Below are 23,872 nucleotides of genomic sequence, written 5' to 3'. Positions count from 1 at the left end.
TTTCCCTTGTACTTATGTACCCTCTTGTCAGGGACAGGGGGTTCCTCTGTGATGTGCAAAACATCTTTTATTGCCATAATCCTATATCGAATGGATTTTGCCAATTTTGGCTGTAACTTTGCATCATCGTAATCGACACTGGAGTCAGAATCCGTGTCAGTATCTGTGTCAACAATCTGGGATAGTGGGCGCTTATGAGACCCTGACAGTCCCTGCGACATAGGATCAGGCATGGGTTGAGACCCTGACTGTCCCAAAGCTTCAGCCTTGTCTAATCTTTTGTGCACTGAGTTTACACTAGCATTTAAAACATTCCACATATCCATCCAATCAGCTGTCGCAGAGACACCACATTAATTTGCTCCCGCTCCTCTCTAATATAGCCTTCTTCCTCAGACATGTCGACACACGTGTACCGACACACCACACACACAGGGAATGCTTTTTCTGAAAACAGTTTCCCCACAAGGCCCTTTGGAGAGACAGAGAGAGAGAGTATGCCAGCACACACCCCAGCGCTATATAACCCAGGAATAACACAGTAACTTAATGTTTGCCCAGTAGTGCTGCTGTATGTAATTTGCGCCGAATTATGTGCCCCCCCCCCTCTTTTCAACCCTCTTGTCTACCGTGGTTTCAGCAGGCGAGAGTCTGGGGAGCTGCCTCAGCGGTGCTGTGGAGAAAAAATGGCGCTGGTGAGTGCTGAGGGAGAAGCCCCGCCCCCTCGGCGGCGGGCTTCTGTCCCGCTTAAACTGTAAAATTGGCGGGGGCTCATACATATATACAGTGCTCAGCTGTATATATGTTATATTTTTGGCAAAAAGAGGTTTATATTGCTGCCCAGGGCGCCCTGCACCCTTACAGTGACCAGAGTATGTGAGGTGTATGGGAGCAATGGCGCACAGCTGCAGTGCTGTGCGTTACTTCAGTGAAGATCATGAAGTCTTCTGCCACCGCTGAAGTCTCTTTTCTTCTCATACTCACCCGGCTTCTATCTTCCGGCTCTGCGAGGGGGACGGCGGCGCGGCTCTGGGACGGACGGCGAGGGTGAGATCCTGCGTACCAATCCCGCTGGAGCTAATGGTGTCCAGTAGCCTAAGAAGCAGGACCTTGCAACTCAGAGAGTAGGGCTGCTTCTCTCCCCTCAGTCCCTCGATGCAGGGAGTCTGTTGCCAGCAGTGCTCCCTGAAAATTAAAAACCTAACAAAATACTTTCTGTCAGAAAGCTCAGGAGAGCTCCTGAAAAGCACACAGTTTCCACTGGGCACAGTATCAAACTGAGGTATGGAGGAGGGGCATAGAGGGAGGAGCCACTGCACACCCAGAACTAAAGTCTTTCTTAAAGTGCCCATGTCTCCTGTGGAGCCCATCTATCCCCATGGTCCTTACAGAGTCCCCAGCATCCTCTAGGACGTTAGAGAAAATAGGATTTTAATACCTACCGGTAAATCCTTTTCTCTTAGTCCGTAGAGGATGCAGGGCACCCGTCCCAGTGCGTACTGTGTCTGCAGTTATTAAATGGCCCTTAACTCCAGAACATTTATGTGGAGACAACTTTCCCGACTTGACCATCTTCCTTGGATGTTTTCCCCCTGTGTGACTGCTCCCCAGCCTCGGAGGGTTGCATCCGTGGTCCCTAGGATCCAGTCCTGGATCCCGAACCATCGCCCCTCTAGGAGGTGAGAACTGTGCAGCCGCCAATGGAGTGATATTCTGGTCTTGGAAGATAGGATTATCCTCCGGTGCATGTGTAGGTGGGATCCGGACCTCTTGTCCAACAGGTCCCACTGGAACACTCTAGCATGGAACCTGCCAAACTGAATGGCCTCGTAGGCCGCAACCATCTTCCCCAGCAACCGAATGCATTGATGGATTAACACTCTTGCTGGTTTCAGAATTTGTTTGACCAGACTCTGGATCTCCATAGCCTTTCCACTGGAAGAAAACCTCTTCTGTGTCCAGTATCACTCCCAAAAACAACAACCGCGTCATTGGGACCAACTGCGATTTTGGCAAGTTTAGGAGCCAACCATGTTGTTGAAGAACTGTCAGGGAGAGTGCAATGTTTTGCAACAACTGGTCCCTGGATCTCGCCTTTATCAAGAGATCATCCAAGTACGGGATAATTGTGACTCCTTGCTTGCGAAGGAGAACCATCATTTCCGCCATCACCCTGGTGAAAATCCTCGGAGCCGTGGACAGACCAAACGGCAACGTCTGAAATTGGTAATGACAATACTGAATTGCAAACCTCAGGTAGCTTGATGCAGTGGCTAAACGGAACATGTAAGTAGGCATCCTTATGTCTACCAAAACCATGAAATCTCCTTCCTCCGGACTGGAGATCCCTACCCTGAGAGATTCCATCTTGAAATTGAATTTCTTTAGGTAGAAATTGAGGGATTTCAGATTTCAGATTGGTCTGACTGAGCCTTCCGGCTTCGGGACCACGAAGAGGCTTGAATAAAAGCCTTCTCCCTGCTGACTAAGGCCGATTTGAACAATCGGTGAGGGGGAACGTCTTGAAACCCCAGTTTGTACCCTTGGGACACTATTTGTAAAACCCACGAGTCCAGGTCCAAATTAATCCAGAACTGACTGAAGTGTTTTAGACGTGCCCCCACTGGTGTGGGCTCCTGCAAGAGAGCCCCAGCGTCATGCAGTGGATTTGGCAGAAGCAGAGGACGATCTCTGCTCCTGCGATCTTGAAGAGGCTACAGACCTCTTCCCTCTTCTCCTTCCTCTACCTGCAAAGAAAGGGGAATCTTAACTTCTTGCATATCTATTGGGCCAAAATGACTGCGTTAGATAATGATGCGTCTTCATCCGTTGAGAGGGAACATAGGGCAAGAAGGTTGACTTACCTGCGGGAGCTGCCGAGATCAAATTAACTAGGCCGTCGCCAAACAAGGCTTCACCTTCATAGGGAAGAGACTCCCTTTCTTCTTGGAGTCAGCATCAGCAGTCCCTTGGTGAATCCACAATGCCCTCCTATCCGAGACTGCCATGAAATTGGCCCGTGAACTCAAGAGTCCTATATCCCTTGCAGTCGTAAGTATGCTGCAGTTTCCTTGATATGATCCAACGTAAGGAGCATCCCATGTCTCCAGGATATCTATATCGGATGACAAGGTATTCGACCAATTCTTGAATACTACTACTCACCCATGCGCATGTAATGGCAGGTCTAAGTAATGTACCCGTGGTTACATAACTAGAAATAATGTAGCTTCCTGCATACGATCCGCTGGATTTGTGACAGGGCCCCATGCAGAACAGGGGGTGATTCCCACTTTATTCTGTCCGCGGCAGGAAATGAATAAACAACCGGAAACCTTTTGGGGATTTGAAACCATCTTGTCGAGCTGGCCCAGACTTTCTCAAACAGAGATGGAGGAACGTTACATCAGCTTTCATTATATATCTATATATACATACATATAGACCCCTTTGTCAGGAACAGCAGGGTCCTCAGTGATGTTAATATGTCCTTAATATCCACAATCATGTACTGAATGCTCCTTGCCAATATTGGATCTAATCAGGAAATATTATGGTCGACATAGGAATCAGTATCCGAGTCAGTATCAGTGTGTAGTAACTGGGCAAAATAACATTTTTGCGGGGCCTGAGGGAAAAGAAGCATAGCCATGAACATCACATCTTTTCTCTACGTCTGTGTCTGGGACACAGATTTATCCAACCTCACTCTGATATTACTGAAACTTTCACCCAGTCAGTTATTGGTGGTGCCAACAGGGCCACCATCATATGTCTGCATTCCTAATATAGTTTCCTCTTGGGAAAAACATTCAGCCACCGACATGTTGACACACATGTACCAAGTACCCACAGACACATCGGCTTATGGGGGATAGACCTACAGTAAATCTGTCAGAGGGACAGATGGGATTTTTCAGCTCACAACCCAGCGTCAAAAGTACACAGTCTGGGAAATAATAAACTCTATAGTGATAGACTTGTAACGCTCTATAGATGTGCTGGTGAGGTGAGGAAGAAGCCCCGCCGCTGTAATGGCACGCTTCTGTCCCGCTCAGAAACAAATAATTAATTACGCTGGTGGGGTAAGGACAGTGCCCAGGCACTAATGTCCACTTTTGCCAGCCTTTTGTGAGGAATTTATGCTGCCCAGGGTGCCCCCCCCCCCAACGCCCTGCACCCTGCAGTGCCTGTGTTTGTGTGGGAGCATGGCGCACAGCATTCCGCTCGCTGCGTGGTACCTCAGAATGCCATCTGTTCTTCTGCTACTCGCCTGTCTTCTGACTTCTGGCTCTGTAAGGGGGTGATGGCAGGCTACGGGAGTGGGCATCTAGGCGTACCCAGCGATCAGCACCCTCAGGAGCTAATGGTGTCCTGTCAGCCAGAAGTAGAGCCATTGAACTCACTAGAAGTTGGTCATACTTCTCTCCCCTAAGTCCCACGAAGCAGGGAGACTGTTGCCAGCAGCCTCCCTGAAAATAAGAAAAACTAACATAAGTCTTTTCAGAGAAACTCAGTAGAGCTCCCCTGTAGTGCATCCAGTCTCACTGGGCACAATTCTAAAACTGGAGTCTGGAGGAGGGGCATAGAGGGAGGAGACAGTTCACACCCTTTGAAAGTCTTAAAGTGCCCATGTCTCCTGCGGATCCCGTCTATACCCCATGGTTCTTAATGTGATCCCAGCATCCTCTAGGACGTATGAGAAAACAAATAACGCACACACGAGGAGAGAACAAAGGAAGCTATAAGGAGGGGAGGGGAGGGGGGGGGTAAGGTAAGGTAGTAAAGGCATATTGGATAAACTTCAACCTTATACATATTCATTAATGTACCAGTAGTTAGAAGTAGAAGAGCTCTAACAGAAACCACAAAGCTTATCTAAAGCCACACCACACTGGATATGCCCAATCTCATTTGATCTTTGAAGCAAAGCAGTATTGGACTTTGTTACTACCAAGCAGTCTCCCATCCATGTATTATCAGATTCTTTAGGTGTTTTTAAACTACCAACACCCTTTTCTTGGTACATTTAATTTTTACATGTATTCTTTTATGTACCAGAAGTTAGAAGTAGAAAAGCTCTAACAGAAACCACCAGCTCATCTACAGCCACAGCACACTGGATTTGCCCAATCTCTCCTGATCATGGAAGCTGAGCAGTGTTGGTCCTGGTTTTAGTACTTGGATGGGAGACCACCAGGAAATACCAGGAGCTGTGTGTATTTTTACAATACCAACACCGTTCTCTTGATGCATTCCATTTTGAAACATTGGGGCAGATCTATTAAGCCTGGTGAACTGATAAAGTGCAAGGTGATAAAGTACCAGCCAGTCAGCTCCTAACTGTCATTTTTCAAACCCAGCCTGTGACATGGCAATTAGGAGCTGATTGGCTGGTACTTTATCACCATGCAAATTATCATTCCACCAGGTTTAATAAATCGTCCGCTTATTCATTTATGTACTAGTAGTTAGAAGTAGAAGAACTCTAACAGAAACCACTAAGCTCATCTACAGCCACACCACACTGTATATGCCCAATATCACCTGATCTTAGGCCTGGTTTGTTCTTGGATGTGAGACCACCTGGGAATACCAGGTGCTGTAGGTAGTTTTATACTACCAACACCGTTCTCTTGATGCATTCTATTTTGAAACTTATTCATTGATGTAGAAGTTAGAAACAGCAAAAATCATCTACAGCCGCATCACACTGGATATGTCCAATCTCATCTGATGTTGGAAGCTAAGCAGTGTTGTGCCTGGTTAGTTTTTGGATTTCAGGTCCTGCCTTCTGGTTTGGCCACGGCACCTCGGAAATTCACCAAGGTCATGGCCGTGATGACGACCCTTCACCATCGGTGGACCAGGGAGGAATCTCTCCTCCCGATAAACATTCTGGAATTGCGGGCAGTGTTCAATTCATTGATACTGGCCCTGCCTCTAGTACAGAACAGGCCTGTTCAAGTACAATCGGACAACGCCACCACGGTAGTGTACACAAATCATCAAGTCGGCACTCGAAACTGCATGGCAAAGCTGGAAGTATAAAAAAATCCTCAGTTGGGTAGAACGTCATCTGCCAGCAATATCGGCAGTGTTCATTCCCGGAGTCCTCAACTGGGAAGCGGATTTCCTCAGTCGTCAGGACGTTCACGCTGGAGAGTGGAGAGGCTGCAGCAGAAATATCTGCACTGGTGTCAGTAGGTGACTGAGGCAGGGATGACTGGGAGATAGTGGGTGACTGAAGCATGTATGAGTGGGATATAGTGGGTGACTGAAGCCGGGGTGACTGGGAGATAGTGGGTGACTGATGCAGGGGTGACAGTGATAGTGGGTGACTTAGGCAGGGGTGACAGGGAGATAGTGGGTTACTGAGGGAGGGGTGATAGGAAGGGGTTGGGTAAGTATGGGAAGAAAGTGGGTGACAGGGATAATAAATGAATAAGGCAGGGATGATAGGGAGATAGTGGATGACTGTGGCAGGGGTGACAGGGACAGTAAGAGACTGAGGCAGGGGTCGCAGGTATAGTGGTTGACTGAGGCAGCGGTGACTGGGAGATAGTGGGTAACTGAGGCAGGGGTGACAGGGAAAGTGTGCGACTCAGGCAGGGGTGATAGGGAGATAGTGGGCAGCATATCTCTGCCTCACTGCAGCAGCACATTCCTGCTTCACTGACAGCAGCACATCCCTGCAACGTTGACCTAGATGGCATTTGGTACCGGGGACACAGTACCTCAATCAAGTCTCTAGTTGCCTCTGAATTAACGATGGATACCGGAACCACGTTTCTCACCACCCAGGCTGACAAGACCTGAGTTATCCGCTTTGCAGCAGGATGACTGCTGTGATATTTCATCTTCCTCGCAAAGGACTGTTGGACAGTCAATTGCCTACTGGAAGTAGTACACCTTTAAGAATGGGTTAGATAAATTCCTATTGGATAAGGATATCCAGGGGTATGGTGCATAGTCATGCATTATAATTACTATAAATAGGGATAAAATGCAATGGCTGACAGCAGCATCAGTCAGACATTTTAGTAAAATCATCATGCATAGGACACCACAAATAGGTTGAACTCGATGGACAATTGTCTTTTTTCAACCTCAGATACTATGTTACTATGTTACTATGTAATATTTGAAGAAACAAAATAAAATAAAGCTATGTATTGGGTTTCACTAACAAGCACATTGGAAGACTTGACTACTGTTAAAAGACATGCATTACATGGTATAGAGCCACAAACCACAATGTAGTAAAATAAAAACAAACTTACATGTGTATCAAACCTATGTGAGGCTTACATTGATAGTGCAAGATCAACACTCTATCAACTGTGCAAACTAGACTGCACATAAATGCCATAAAATTTATCTGAGATTTTAGTAAATAAGGCCTGTTGCTGTCCGGGTCACACAGCCGTCACGGCCCCGCCCCCATACGGTCCGGTCATGTCTGCGTTGTCCTGACTGTGCCCCCAAAATGGCGGCACAACGCCGCTGGCCCGACTCCTCCTGCCCAGTGACCGCCTCTACCTGTCAATCAGGCAGAGGCGCTCACTGGGCAGAGAAGCTGATCGCATCTCTGGCATGTGCCGGTGCACTGTGGCACCAGCACACACGCACTTCAGACCTGATCTCCTGTTGTGTGAATATGCACAGCAGGGATCAGGTCTTAATTAGGCCCTATATACAGCTGTCAGTAAAGCAGGGATGTGCTGCTGCCAGTGAGGCAGGGATGTTCTGCTGTCAGTGAAGCAGTGATGTGCTGCTGTCAGTGAAGCAGTGATGTGCTGCTGTCAGCGAGGCAGTGATGTGCTGCTGTCAGCGAGGCAGGGATGTGCTGCTATAAGTGAGGCAGGGATGTGCTGCCGTCAATGAGGCAGGGATGTGCTGCCGTCAATGTTGCAGGGATGTGTTGCTGTCAACGTTGCAGGGATGTGCTGCTGTCAGTGAAGCAGGAATGTGCTGCTGCAGTGAGGCAGAGATATGCTGCCCACTATCTCCCTATCACCCCTGCCTGAGTCGCACACTTTCCCTGTCACCCCTGCCTCAGTTACCCACTATCTCCCAGTCACCGCTGCCTCAGTCAACCACTATACCTGCGACCCCTGCCTCAGTCTCTTACTGTCCCTGTCACCCCTGCCACAGTCATCCACTATCTCCCTATCATCCCTGCCTTATTCATTTATTATCCCTGTCACCCACTTTCTTCCCATACTTACCCAACCCCTTCCTATCACCCCTCCCTCAGTAACCCACTATCTCCCTGTCACCCCTGCCTAAGTCACCCACTATCACTGTCACCCCTGCATCAGTCACCCACTATCTCCCAGTCACCCCGGCTTCAGTCACCCACTATATCCCACTCATACATGCTTCAGTCAATCACTATCTCCCAGTCATCCCTGCCTCAGTCACCTACTGACACCAGTGCAGATATTTCTGCTGCAGCCTCTCCACTCTCCAGCGTGAACGTCCTGACGACTGAGGAAATCTGCTTCCCAGTTGAGGACTCCGGGAATGAACACTGCCGATATTGCTGGCAGATGACGTTCTACCCAACTGAGGATTTTTTTATACTTCCAGCTTTGCCATGCAGTTTCGAGTGCCGACTTGATGATTTGTGTACACTACCGTGGTGGCGTTGTCCGATTGTACTTGAACAGGCCTGTTCTGTACTAGAGGCAGGGCCAGTATCAATGAATTGAACACTGCCCGCAATTCCAGAATGTTTATCGGGAGGAGAGATTACTCCCTTGTCCACGGATGGTGAAGGGTCGTCATCACGGCCATGACCTTGGTGAATTTCCGAGGTGCCGTGGCCAAACCAGAAGGCAGGACCTGAAATCCAAAAACTAACCAGGCACAACACTGCTTAGCTTCCAACATCAGATGAGATTGGACATATCCAGTGTGATGCGGCTGTAGATGATTTTTGCTGTTTCTAACTTCTACATCAATGAATAAGTTTTAAAATAGAATGCATCAAGAGAACGGTGTTGGTAGTATAAAACTACCTACAGCACCTGGTATTCCCAGGTGGTCTCACATCCAAGAACAAACCAGGCCTAAGATCAGGTGATATTGGGCATATACAGTGTGGTGTGGCTGTAGATGAGCTTAGTGGTTTCTGTTAGAGTTCTTCTACTTCTAACTACTAGTACATAAATGAATAAGCGGCCGATTTATTAAACCTGGTGGAATGATAATTTGCATGGTGATAAAGTACCAGCCAATCAGCTCCTAATTGCCATGTCACAGGCTGGGTTTGAAAAATGACAGTTAGGAGCTGACTGGCTGGTACTTTATCACCTTGCACTTTATCAGTTCACCAGGCTTAATAGATCTGCCCCAATGTTTCAAAATGGAATGCATCAAGAGAACGGTGTTGGTATTGTAAAAATACACACAGCTCCTGGTATTTCCTGGTGGTCTCCCATCCAAGTACTAAAACCAGGACCAACACTGCTCAGCTTCCATGATCAGGAGAGATTGGGCAAATCCAGTGTGCTGTGGCTGTAGATGAGCTGGTGGTTTCTGTTAGAGCTTTTCTACTTCTAACTTCTGGTACATAAAAGAATACATGTAAAAATTAAATGTACCAAGAAAAGGGTGTTGGTAGTTTAAAAACACCTAAAGAATCTGATAATACATGGATGGGAGACTGCTTGGTAGTAACAAAGTCCAATACTGCTTTGCTTCAAAGATCAAATGAGATTGGGCATATCCAGTGTGGTGTGGCTTTAGATAAACTTTGTGGTTTCTGTTAGAGTTCTTCTACTTCTAACTACTGGTACATTAATGAATATGTATAAGGTTGTAGTTTATCCAATATGCCTTTACTACCTTACCTTACCCCCCCCTCCCCTCCCCTCCTTATAGCTTCCTTTGTTCTTTCCTCGTGTGTGCGTTATTTGTTTTCTCATACGTCCTAGAGGATGCTGGGATCACATTAAGAACCATGGGGTATAGACGGGATCCGCAGGAGACATGGGCACTTTAAGACTTTCAAAGGGTGTGAACTGTCTCCTCCCTCTATGCCCCTCCTCCAGACTCCAGTTTTAGAATTGTGCCCAGTGAGACTGGATGCACTACAGGGGAGCTCTACTGAGTTTCTCTGAAAAGACTTATGTTAGTTTTTCTTATTTTCAGGGAGGCTGCTGGCAACAGTCTCCCTGCTTCGTGGGACTTAGGGGAGAGAAGTATGACCAACTTCTAGTGAGTTCAATGGCTCTACTTCTGGCTGACAGGACACCATTAGCTCCTGAGGGTGCTGATCGCTGGGTACGCCTAGATGCCCACTCCCGTAGCCTGCCATCACCCCCTTACAGAGCCAGAAGTCAGAAGACAGGCGAGTAGCAGAAGAACAGATGGCATTCTGAGGTACCACGCAGCGAGCGGAATGCTGTGCGCCATGCTCCCACACAAACACAGGCACTGCAGGGTGCAGGGCATTGGGGGGGGGCACCCTGGGCAGCATAAATTCCTCACAAAAGGCTGGCAAAAGTGGACATTAGTGCCTGGGCACTGTCCTTACCCCACCAGCGTAATTAATTATTTGTTTCTGAGCGGGACAGAAGCGTGCCATTACAGCGGCGGGGCTTCTTCCTCACCTCACCAGCACATCTATAGAGCGTTACAAGTCTATCACTATAGAGTTTATTATTTCCCAGACTGTGTACTTTTGACGCTGGGTTGTGAGCTGAAAAATCCCATATGTCCCTCTGACAGATTTACTGTAGGTCTATCCCCCATAAGCCGATGTGTCTGTGGGTACTTGGTACATGTGTGTCAACATGTCGGTGGCTGAATGTTTTTCCCTAGAGGAAACTATATTAGGAATGCAGACATATGATGGTGGCCCTGTTGGCACCACCAATAACTGACTGGGTGAAAGTTTCAGTAATATCAGAGTGAGGTTGGATAAATCTGTGTCCCAGACACAGACGTAGAGAAAAGATGTGATGTTCATGGCTATGCTTCTTTTCCCTCAGGCCCCGCAAAAATGTTATTTTGCCCAGTTACTACACACTGATACTGACTCGGATACTGATTCCTATGTCGACCATAATATTTCCTGATTAGATCCAATATTGGCAAGGAGCATTCAGTACATGATTGTGGATATTAAGGACATATTAACATCACTGAGGACCCTGCTGTTCCTGACAAAGGGGTCTATATGTATGTATATATAGATATATAATGAAAGCTGATGTAACGTTCCTCCATCTCTGTTTGAGAAAGTCTGGGCCAGCTCGACAAGATGGTTTCAAATCCCCAAAAGGTTTCCGGTTGTTTATTCATTTCCTGCCGCGGACAGAATAAAGTGGGAATCACCCCCTGTTCTGCATGGGGCCCTGTCACAAATACAGCGGATCGTATGCAGGAAGCTACATTATTTCTAGTTATGTAACCACGGGTACATTACTTAGACCTGCCATTACATGCGCATGGGTGAGTAGTAGTATTCAAGAATTGGTCGAATACCTTATCATCCGATATAGATATCCTGGAGACATGGGATGCTCCTTACGTTGGATCATATCAAGGACACTGCAGCATACTTACGACTGCAAGGGATATAGGACTCTTGAGTTCACGGGCCAATTTCATGGCAGTCTCGGATAGGAGGGCATTGTGGATTCACCAAGGGAATGCTGATGCTGACTCCAAGAAGAAAGGGAGTCTCTTCCCTATGAAGGTGAAGCCTTGTTTGGCGACGGCCTAGTTAATTTGATCCCGGCAGCTCCCGCAGGTAAGTCAACCTTCTTGCCCTATGTTCCCTCTCAACGGATGAAGACGCATCATTATCTAACGCAGTCATTTTGGCCCAATAGATATGCAAGAAGTTAAGATTCCCCTTTCTTTGCAGGTAGAGGAAGGAGAAGAGGGAAGAGGTCTGTAGCCTCTTCAAGATCGCAGGAGCAGAGATCGTCCTCTGCTTCTGCCAAATCCACTGCATGACGCTGGGGCTCTCTTGCAGGAGCCCACACCAGTGGGGGCACGTCTAAAACACTTCAGTCAGTTCTGGATTAATTTGGACCTGGACTCGTGGGTTTTACAAATAGTGTCCCAAGGGTACAAACTGGGGTTTCAAGACATTCCCCCTCACCGATTGTTCAAATCGGCCTTAGTCAGCAGGGAGAAGGCTTTTATTCAAGCCTCTTCGTGGTCCCGAAGCCGGAAGGCTCAGTCAGACCAATCTGAAATCTGAAATCCCTCAATTTCTACCTAAAGAAATTCAATTTCAAGATGGAATCTCTCAGGGTAGGGATCTCCAGTCCGGAGGAAGGAGATTTCATGGTTTTGGTAGACATAAGGATGCCTACTTACATGTTCCGTTTAGCCACTGCATCAAGCTACCTGAGGTTTGCAATTCAGTATTGTCATTACCAATTTCAGACGTTGCCGTTTGGTCTGTCCACGGCTCCGAGGATTTTCACCAGGGTGATGGCGGAAATGATGGTTCTCCTTCGCAAGCAAGGAGTCACAATTATCCCGTACTTGGATGATCTCTTGATAAAGGCGAGATCCAGGGACCAGTTGTTGCAAAACATTGCACTCTCCCTGACAGTTCTTCAACAACATGGTTGGCTCCTAAACTTGCCAAAATCGCAGTTGGTCCCAATGACGCGGTTGTTGTTTTTGGGAGTGATACTGGACACAGAAGAGGTTTTCTTCCAGTGGAAAGGCTATGGAGATCCAGAGTCTGGTCAAACAAATTCTGAAACCAGCAAGAGTGTTAATCCATCAATGCATTCGGTTGCTGGGGAAGATGGTTGCGGCCTACGAGGCCATTCAGTTTGGCAGGTTCCATGCTAGAGTGTTCCAGTGGGACCTGTTGGACAAGTGGTCCGGATCCCACCTACACATGCACCGGAGGATAATCCTATCTTCCAAGACCAGAATATCACTCCATTGGCGGCTGCACAGTTCTCACCTCCTAGAGGGGCGATGGTTCGGGATCCAGGACTGGATCCTAGGGACCACGGATGCAACCCTCCGAGGCTGGGGAGCAGTCACACAGGGGGAAAACATCCAAGGAAGATGGTCAAGTCGGGAAAGTTGTCTCCACATAAATGTTCTGGAGTTAAGGGCCATTTAATAAGAGAAAAGGATTTACCGGTAGGTATTAAAATCCTATTTTCTCTAACGTCCTAGAGGATGCTGGGGACTCTGTAAGGACCATGGGGATAGACGGGCTCCGCAGGAGACATGGGCACTTTAAGAAAGACTTTAGTTCTGGGTGTGCAGTGGCTCCTCCCTCTATGCCCCTCCTCCATACCTCAGTTTGATACTGTGCCCAGTGGAAACTGTGTGCTTTTCAGGAGCTCTCCTGAGCTTTCTGACAGAAAGTATTTTGTTAGGTTTTTAATTTTCAGGGAGCACTGCTGGCAACAGACTCCCTGCATCGAGGGACTGAGGGGAGAGAAGCAGCCCTACTCTCTGAGTTGCAAGGTCCTGCTTCTTAGGCTACTGGACACCATTAGCTCCAGCGGGATTGGTACGCAGGATCTCACCCTCGCCGTCCGTCCCAGAGCCGCGCCGCCGTCCCCCTCGCAGAGCCGGAAGATAGAAGCCGGGTGAGTATGAGAAGAAAAGAGACTTCAGCGGTGGCAGAAGACTTCATGATCTTCACTGAAGTAACGCACAGCACTGCAGCTGTGCGCCATTGCTCCCATACACCTCACATACTCTGGTCACTGTAAGGGTGCAGGGCGCCCTGGGCAGCAATATAAACCTCTTTTTGCCAAAAATATAACATATATACAGCTGAGCACTGTATATATGTATGAGCCCCCGCCAATTTTACAGTTTAAGCGGGACAGAAGCCCGCCGCCGAGGGGGCGGGGCTTCTCCCTCAGCACTCACCAGCGCCATTTTTTCTCCACAGCACCGCTGAGGCAGCTCCCCAGACTCTCGCCTGCTGAAACCACGGTAGACAAGAGGGTTGAAAAGAGGGGGGGGGCACATAATTCGGCGCAAATTACATACAGCAGCACTACTGGGCAAACATTAAGTTACTGTGTTATTCCTGGGTTATATAGCGCTGGGGTGTGTGCTGGCATACTCTCTCTCTCTGTCTCTCCAAAGGGCCTTGTGGGGAAACTGTTTTTGAAAAAGCATTCCCTGTGTGTGTGGTGTGTCGGTACACGTGTGTCGACATGTCTGAGGAAGAAGGCTATATTAGAGAGGAGCGGGAGCAAATTAATGTGGTGTCTCTGCGACAGCTGATTGGATGGATATGTGGAATGTTTTAAATGCTAGTGTAAACTCAGTGCACAAAAGATTAGACAAGGCTGAAGCTTTGGGACAGTCAGGGTCTCAACCCATGCCTGATCCTATGTCGCAGGGACTGTCAGGGTCTCATAAGCGCCCACTATCCCAGATTGTTGACACAGATACTGACACGGATTCTGACTCCAGTGTCGATTACAATGATGCAAAGTTACAGCCAAAATTGGCAAAATCCATTCAATATAGGATTATGGCAATAAAAGATGTTTTGCACATCACAGAGGAACCCCCTGTCCCTGACAAGAGGGTACATAAGTACAAGGGAAAGAAGCCTGAGGTAACCTTTCCCCCCTCACACGAGCTGAACGAGTTATGTGAAAAAGCCTGGGAATCTCAAGATAAAAGACTGCAGATTTCCAAAAGGATTCTTATGGCGTATCCTTTCCCATCAATGGATAGGTTAAGATGGGAATCCTCCCCTAGGGTGGACAAAGCATTAACACGCTTATCCAAGAAGGTAGCCCTCCCGTCCCAGGATACGGCTACCCTCAAAGAGTCTGCTGACCGCAAACAGGAGATAACCCTGAAGTCCATTTATACACATTCGGGTACCTTACTCAGACCGGCAATTGCGTCGGCCTGGGTGTGTAGTGCTGTAGCAGCATGGACGGATACCTTATCTGAGGGGATGGGTACCCTAGATAAGGATACTATTTTATTGACCCTGGGGCATATAAGAGATGCTGTCCTATATGTGTGTATGCAAAGTACAGGTGGTGCTGCAGGGCTCACACCCTTTTACTTGTCTTGTAGAGCAACTCTGGAGCTGTTATTGGATCCATCTGCTGCAGGCCTTCCCCCAGGAATGCTTGCACTAGTTGTTGCATTTGGTTTGTTGTTTGGGGGTGCTTCAGTATTAGGCAGCCTTCTGCCCTCCCACATTCATCTGAAAATGTGTTCTCCCTGCAGTTGTTGTCCCCAGATGAGAGTTCCCTTGTGCTTCCTCAGTTGAATCTCCTTAACTTGACGGGGGTGTGCCCGAGCATCCGCCCTCCACAGCCCTATCCCAACACATACTTATCTTGCATATGAGATCTCTTGATCATGAAGATAGTTCTCACAGGGTGAGGTTCATCCATTACATTTTAAAGTAGGAAGGTACAAATTACATATTCAAATTACATATATGTGCTGGATTCAAATGTTTTCCCCCCTTCCTTTCTCAATTGTGCCCATCAGCAGCTATTCTTATGTTGCTGCCAATGGTTGTGAATCATTTTTTTCTTCTGTGGGGTACACTGGACTCCACAAGGATTCATATTGGGGTGTAGAGTAGGATCTTGATCTGAGGCACCAACAAGCTCAAAGCTTTTGACTGTTCACAAGATACTCAGCGCCCCCTCCTCTATAACCTCGCTTCCATGAACAGGGAGCTCAGTTTGTAGTTGGTGCCTTCAGTAGCAGGCCACTTAACAGGGGGCTGCCTCAGGCAGCCTATTCTTAGCTATTAATTTTGACAAGAAAAGAAGAACTTTTTTAATAAGAATCTACAAGGGCTGCAGCAGGCTAGGTCTAATAGACATATTTACTGCAGCTCCATCACTCCCAGCGGCACAGTATACTCCAGTGCCCCGGTTGCTGGGTCACTGCAGCGGAGGCTCCGGTTTCTTCCTAAGGTCAGTCACACACACACCGCCCTCCGGGATCACGAGGCCGCTGATGAAAGGGTGGTAAGGGGCTTCTGTGCCCACTTTATACCGTGATCCAGCGTGGCTGTAGGGGGCGGGCCGTGTGCGCACTGGCGTGGACACTGATTACTGGGCAGCTGCTCCACTAGCCACCAGGGACAGTTAAGGAGCACAGCTCTGGGGGTTTTTCTCCTATATTAACCCCATTTTGTACTACCCGCAGTGCATTGTGATAGGTAATAGGGCCTGATTCAGGTTGGATTGCAATCGCAATAAGCAATCCAACTGCAAAAATTGCTAAGAGCATACGCATCCGCCTGCAGATAATACGATCGCCTCTGCCTGTCAATCGGTGCAGGGGGGGGGGAGGGGGGTCAACAACACTCCATTTCCAAGTCGGAGATGGAGCGGTGCGGGGGCAGGGTTTTCAATATTGGGTCGGCAACGGAGAAACAGGAGGCGTGGTCAGAGCGGCTGCATGACATCACATCGGCCGGACTCCGCCAGTGGAGCCCCAGCGTCATGCAGTAGATTTTGTAGAGGCCGGGGAGGACTTCTGTTCCTGGGAGCTAGCTGTGTTGTGCATCTTTTTTCCTCTGCCCCTACCTCTGGCAAGAAAGGACGCACCTCGCACTTTCTTGTTTCTTTGTGACCGAAAGGACTGCATTTGATAATGCAGAGCTTTCTTATGCTGTGAGGGAACATAAGGTAAAAAATTTGATTTTCCAGCTGTAGCTGTGCGTGTTAATGCTTTGTCCATCCTAGGGGAGGATTCCCATCGTAACCTATCCGTTGATGGGAAAGGATACGCCATAAGAATCCTTTTGGAAATCTGCAGTCTTTTATCTGGAGATTCCCAAGCTTTTTCACATAACTCGTTCAGCTCGTGTGAGGGGGGAAAGGTTACCTCAGGCTTCTTTCCCTTGTACATATGTACCCTCTTGTCAGGGACAGGGGGTTCCTCTGTGATGTGCAAAACATCTTTTATTGCCATAATCCTATATCGAATGGATTTTGCCAATTTTGGCTGTAACTTTGCATCAACGTAATCGACACTGGAGTCAGAATCCGTGTCGGTATCTGTGTCAACAATCTGGGATAGTGGGCACTTATGAGACCCTGACAGTCCCTGCGACATAGGATCAGGGATGGGTTGAGACCCTGACTGTCCCAAAGCTTCAGCCTTGTCTAATCTTTTGTGCAATGAGTTTACACTAGCATATAAAACATTCCACATATCCATCCAATCAGGTGTCGGCGGAGACACCACATTCATTTGCTCCCGCTCCTCTCTAATATAGCCTTCTTCCTCAGACATGTCGACACACGTGTACCGACACACCACACACACACAGGGAATGCTTTTTCTGAAGACAGTTTCCCCACAAGGCCCATTGGAGAGACAGAGAGAGAGTGTATGCCAGCACACACCCCAGCGCTATATAACCCAGGAATAACACAGTAACTTAATGTTTGTCCAGTAGCGCTGCTGTATGTCATTTGCGCCGAATTATGTGCCCCCCCTCTCTTTTCAACCCTCTTGTCTACCATGGTATAAGCAGGGGAGAGTCCGGGCAGCTTCCTCTCAGCGGTGCTGTGGAGAAAAAATGGCGCTGGTGAGTGCTGAGGGAGAAGCCCCGCCCCCTCGGCGGCGGGCTTCTGTCCCGCTTAAACTGTAAAATTGGCAGGGGCTCATACATATACAGTGCCCAGCTGTATATATGTTATATTTTTGCCAAAAAGAGGTTTATATTGCTGCCCATGGCGCCCCCCCTGCGCCCTGCACCCTTACAGTGACCGGAGTATGTGAGGTGTATGGGAGCAATGGTGCACAGCTGCAGTGCTGTGCGTTACCTCAGTGAAGATTATGAACTCTTCTGCCGCCTCTGAAGTCTTCTTTTCTTCTCATACTCACCCTGCTTCTATCTTCTGAATCTGCAAGGGGGACGGCGGCGCGGCTCTGGGACGGACGGCGAGGGTGAGATCCTGCGTACCAATCCCTCTGGAGCTAATGGTGTCCAGTAGCCTAAGAAGCAGGACCTTGCAACTCAGAGAGTAGGGCTGCTTCTCTCCCCTCAGTCCCTCGATGCAGGGAGTCTGTTGCCAGCAGTGCTCCCTGAAAATTAAAAACCTAACAAAATACTTTCTGTCAGAAAGCTCAGGAGAGCTCCTGAAAAGCACCCAGTCTCAACTGGGCACAGTATCAAACTGAGGTATGGAGGAGGGGCATAGAGGGAGGAGCCAGTGCACACCCAGAACTAAAGTCTTTCTTAAAGTGCCCATGTCTCCTGCGGAGCCCGTCTATCCCCATAGTCCTTACGGAGTCCCCAGCATACTCTAGGACATTAGAGAAACTAGAATTTTAATACCTACCGGTAAATCCTTTTATCTTAGTCCGTAGAGGATGCTTGGCACCCGTCCCAGTGTGTACTGTGTCTGCTGTTATTAAATGGCCCTTAACTCCAGAACATTTATGTGGAGACAACTTTCCTGACTTGACCATCTTCCTTGGATGTTTTCCCCCTGTGTGACTGCTCCCCACCTCGAAAGGGTTGCATCCGTGGTCCCTAGGATCCAGTCCTGGATCCCGAACCATCGCCCCTCTAGGAGGTGAGAACTGTGCAGCCACCAATGGAGTGAGATTCTGGTCTTGGAAGACAGGATTATCCTCCGGTGCATGTGTAAGTGGGATCCGGACCACTTGTCCAACAGGTCCCACTGGAACACTCTGGCATGGAACCTGCCAAACTGAATGGCCTCGTAGGCCAAAACCATTTTCCCCAGCAACCGAATGCATTGATGGATTAACACTCTTGCTGGTTTCAGAATTTGTTTGACAAGACTCTGGATCTCCATAGCCTTTCCACTGGAGGAAAACCTCTTCTGTGTCCAGTATCACTCCCAAAAACAACAACCGCGTCATTGGGACCAACTGCGATTTTGGCAAGTTTAGGAGCCAACCATGTTGTTGAAGAACTGTCAGGGAGAGTGCAATGTTTTGCACCTACTGGTCCCTGGATCTCGCCTTTATCAGGAGAACATCCAAGTACGGGATAATTGTGACTCCTTGCTTGCGAAGGAGAACCATCATTTCCGCCATCACCCTGGTGAAAATCCTCGGAGCCGTGGACAGACCAAATGGCAACGTCTGAAATTAGTAATGACAATCCTGAATTGCAAACCTCAGGTAGCTTGATGCAGTGGCTAAATGGGAACATGTAAGTAGGCATCCTTTAAGTTTACCAAAACCATGAAATCTCCTTCCTCCGGACTGGAGATCACTACCGTGAGAGATTCCATCTTGAAATTGAATTTCTTTAGGTAGAAATTGAGGGATTTCAGATTTCAGATTGGTCTGACTGAGCAGTCCGGCTTCGGGACCACGAAGCGGCTTGAATAAAAACCTTCTCCCTGCTGACTAAGGCTGATTTGAACAATCGGTGAGGGGGAACGTCTTGAAACCCCAGTTTGTACCCTTGGGACACTATTTATAAAACCCACGAGTCCAGGTCCGAATGAATCCAGAACTGACTGAAGAGTTTTAGACGTGCCCCCACTGGTGCGGGCTCCTGCAAGAAAGCCCTAGCGTCATGCAGTGGATTTGGCAGAAGCAGAGGACAATCTCTGCTCATGCAATCTTGAAGAGGCTACAGACCTCTTCCCTCTTCTCCTTCCTCTACGTGCAAAGAAAGGGGAATCTTAACTTCTTGCATATCTATTGGGCCGAAATGACTGCATCAGATAATGATGCGTCTTTATCCGTTGAGATTGAACATAGTGCAAGAAGGTTGACTTACCTGCGGGAGCTGCCGAGATCAAATTAACTAGGCCGTCGCCAAACAAGGCTTCACCTTCATAGGGAAGAGACTCCCTTTCTTCTTGGAGTCAGTATCAGCATTTCCTTGGTGAATCCAGATATACAGGGAATGGGGGGAAGGGGATGTGTTCTGCACCAGCTATTAAATTCTAAATATTTGTATGAAGAGGCCCCAATAAATGTCCATCAGTTATATTAAATATTAATTGTAGGACGTTCGGGGGTGCTACCAGAGACAAGTAATGTTATGCAGGAAAGGAGAAGAGAAAAGAATGTCTCTTTTGCTGGCGCACAAATGATGATTTAAAAATTAACTTTTAATAAATTTGTTAAAATTGTCTAAACACGAAATAAAGTACAATAAGTTTGTATAATGTAATTACCATATATAATAAATGGAAATACATTTATTAATATCAAGGTTCGCTACCTGTGTTGTGTCTTTATTATTGATCCAAATTGACTATATCAATTAGTCTGATACTGAATTACTGGACACTATGTAATATTAGTTGAATGTATATTAGTAATTCACTTGACAAATGTCAGAACCTGGCAATAGTTCTACATATCATACACTTACAGCACTCTTTCCACAATATTTTCCCTTTATTCCAGATCAAATGGTATAATCCCCCACAGTAATTATTCCTGTTGTAGTATAGTACAGTATGGTTGCTGGGGACGTCTTTAATGAAAAGAGAGGGAACATCTAATGTGTCTCCTTATGGGTAAAATACTTGCAAGCTAAGTGCTATGAATAGCATCAGCATGTAGATAAATGCTGAGTGTTAGGTGAGTAATGCAGATAAATAGGGATATCTAATAATTCTATAGAATAGTGGGTGAATTATTAGATATCCCTATTTATCTGCACCTCTAAGCACACTATTTGACTGTCCACACCCTGCTGTGCCTATTACCCATCTCCTCCACCACCCTCAACACTGACCCACACATCATTCACCCACAAAGATACAATAAAGGTAGTTTGGATAAATTAGCTAAATGAAATGGATTTAACCAATTTATCTAAATGACCATTTTTGGATGTTTTCCAGTGTTTGGGAGCAAATGGTCAATTGTCATTTGCTGCCACATATTAGCATAATTTTGTTTCAACTAGAAAAAAAAATTGGACAGATAATCTAAGTGTGGATCCAGTTTAATGCTGATTTCAGAGCCAACTATAGACTTGATTGAGGTACTGTGTCCCCGGTACCAAATACCAATTAAAATAATATTGTGAGGTGTGAGGTGTTCAAAAAAGACTGAAAATGAGTGGAAATTATGGTTATTGAGGTTAATAATACTATGGGATCAAAATGACCCCCAAATTCTATGATTTAAGCTGTTTTTTAGGGTTTTTTGAAAAAAACACCCGAATCCAAAACACACCCGAATCCGACAAAAAAATTTCGGTGAGGTTTTGCCAAAACGCGTCCGAACCCAAAACACGGCCGCGGAACCGAACCCAAAACCAAAACCCGAAAAATTTCCGGTGCACATCACTACTTAATTAGAACTTCGGTCAATGTGAATTAATTATTGGACTCAACCACGGTTATCCTTAAAACCCAGGGGTCTATTTAAGATCGATCTTAATCGATGTTGGGCTTCCAGGTTGAAAAAAACACACATTTACTAACATTTTAAAATTTATATAAAAAAATCATCTGTTCGTAAATGCAGTGCACATGGTTTTGCCCAACTGCTAACAAAATTCCTGCTGCGATCAACTTGGAATTACCCCCATCGATTGATGTTTTCACACTGCTCGTTCCAACCCCAAAAACTATGAAGAGGATGGGGGCATATACGCAGGGTCCATCCTGTGCATGTGCCTACATTTTCTCCGGGTGCCCCGCAGAAAATGCGAATGCCTCTGCCTGTCAATCAATAGAGGGCGTACCTTCGCAGGTATATCGCGATCATGAGCCATGTCTCCCATTTTTGTCATTATAGGTGCTCTGTGAGCTGCTGACCATGCCCCAGCCCCTCTGTCTCCCGTGAATAGACATTCGGGATTATTCAGACCAGATCGCTTCAATTTATTTTCACCCAGCGGGCAATCAGGTCTGCACTGCACATGCGTATGCGCCACAATGCGTAGGTGCACAAGAAGATTGACAAGAAGAGGGTGTTTGTGTGGGTGGCAACTGAATGTTTCTAGGGAGTGTCCGGAAAAACACTGGAGGGACCCGGCGTTTTGTGGGAGGATTTGTGACGTCACCTCAATGGCTGAGTAAGTGCTGAGCTGTGCAGCTCTTGTGCACATGTGATCACACACCTGCACAGCAAATGTTCCCTTCCGCTGTAGGCGGCAACCACCTGATCACAGGGATGCAAAAAACACACCCTAGCGATCAGGTCTGAATTACCCACAATGTGCATATTTGCAGAGCAACAAGCTACAGGGAGCCTTCCACCCCCCCCCCCCTTCCCCATGACTATGGGACACTGGGGGGGGGGGTTATTTGGGTTAGCTGGACATTCCCAAAAAAAGTGACTGTCCTGTAAAAATTGGGTTAGTTGGGAGGTATGTGCAAATACATTTATTGTTTTGCATGCAGGGTAAATACTGGCTTCTTTGACATTTAGCCACAAATGCTGCACAGTTGAATTACAGTATTACACTGCAATTAACAGTTATGCTAGGACATTCCTTCTCCCAAAATCTACCTCTCTCTGCATGTTACATCTGTCCCACAGTGGCGTGCGTTGAGGACAGTGGCTAGTGAGGCACTACAGCCATAATGTCCGCCGAATCCTGCCGATGACCCTTAGCCAATGCCCGCTACTGCCTCTGAGCCGATACCCACTGCCACCGCCAATGGCTTACAAACTCTCCCACAATCAACTGACCCAGCCCTCCACCACTAATTTCTATCTCAGTCCGATGCCGCCAATGCCCGCTGCCTGCCTGCTCATTGTTCTTGTGATATATTATAAATTTTTAAAGAAAAAAAATGAGTGTTTGGGACTGGGAAGGGTGAGGGAGGAGGACATGAATGCAATTTTGTTGTCCAGGGCTTCCATTAACTTAAAGGAGAAGGGTCTGAATGGGTTAAAAAAAATGTGTGAGGTCCCCCCTCCTTAGTATAACCAGCCTCTTTGAGCCGGTCCTGGTTATTTAAATACTGGGGGAAAAATTGGACAGAGGTTCCCCGTATTTAGACAACCAGCACCGGGCTCTTAGACGGGTCCTGGTTCCAAAACTACGTGGGACAAAATATGTAGGGGTCCCCCATATTTTTAAAACCAGCACCGGGCTCCACTAGCCAGAGAGATAATGCCACAGCCAGGGGACACTTTTATGTAGGTCCCTGCGGCCCTGGCATTACCCCTCCAACTAGTCACCCCTGGCCGGGGTTCCCTGGAGGAGTGGGGATCCCTTAAATCAAGAGGTTCCTCCCCTCGAGGCACCCAAGGGCCAGGGGTGAAGCCCGAGGCTGTTCCCAGCACCCCTGGGTGGTGGGTGCCGGGCTGATAGCCATATGTGTAAAAAAAGAATATTGTTTTTTTGTTGTGGAACTACAAGGCCCAGCAAGCCTCCCCCACTTGCTGGTACTTGGAGAACCTCAAGTACCAGCAGGCGGGGAAATAACGGGCTCGCTGGTACCTGTAGTTCTACAACAACAAAAAATACCCAAATAAAAACACAAACACACACACCGTGACAGTAAAATTATTGAGACAGGCTGTAGCATGTGGATGCATGTAACCCTATAAAAGTGATGGATTGGGTGACTATTACAATACCCACTGTTGCTGTCTGAAAAATGATGGATATATAGATTGCTCTGCCGAGATATGTTTTTTTTCTAAAATGCACCACAGGTATGGATGGATAGTATACTTGACGACACAGAGGTAGGTAGAGCAGTGGCCTACTGTACCGTACTGCTATATATTATATTATTTATTATTATTATCCTTTATTTATATGGCGCCACAAGGGTTCCGCAGCACCAAATTACAGAGTACATAAACAAATAATCAAACAGGAAAACAGCAACTTACAGTTGATGACAATATAGGACAAGTACAGGGTAAATAAACATAGCTACATCAGCAGATGACACTGGAATAAGTATCAGGTGGTAGAAGACTGCTG

Source organism: Pseudophryne corroboree, unplaced genomic scaffold (assembly GCF_028390025.1).
Source record: "Pseudophryne corroboree isolate aPseCor3 unplaced genomic scaffold, aPseCor3.hap2 scaffold_1188, whole genome shotgun sequence".
NCBI lineage: Eukaryota > Metazoa > Chordata > Amphibia > Anura > Myobatrachidae > Pseudophryne > Pseudophryne corroboree.
Note: the sequence above shows the minus strand (reverse complement) of the source record.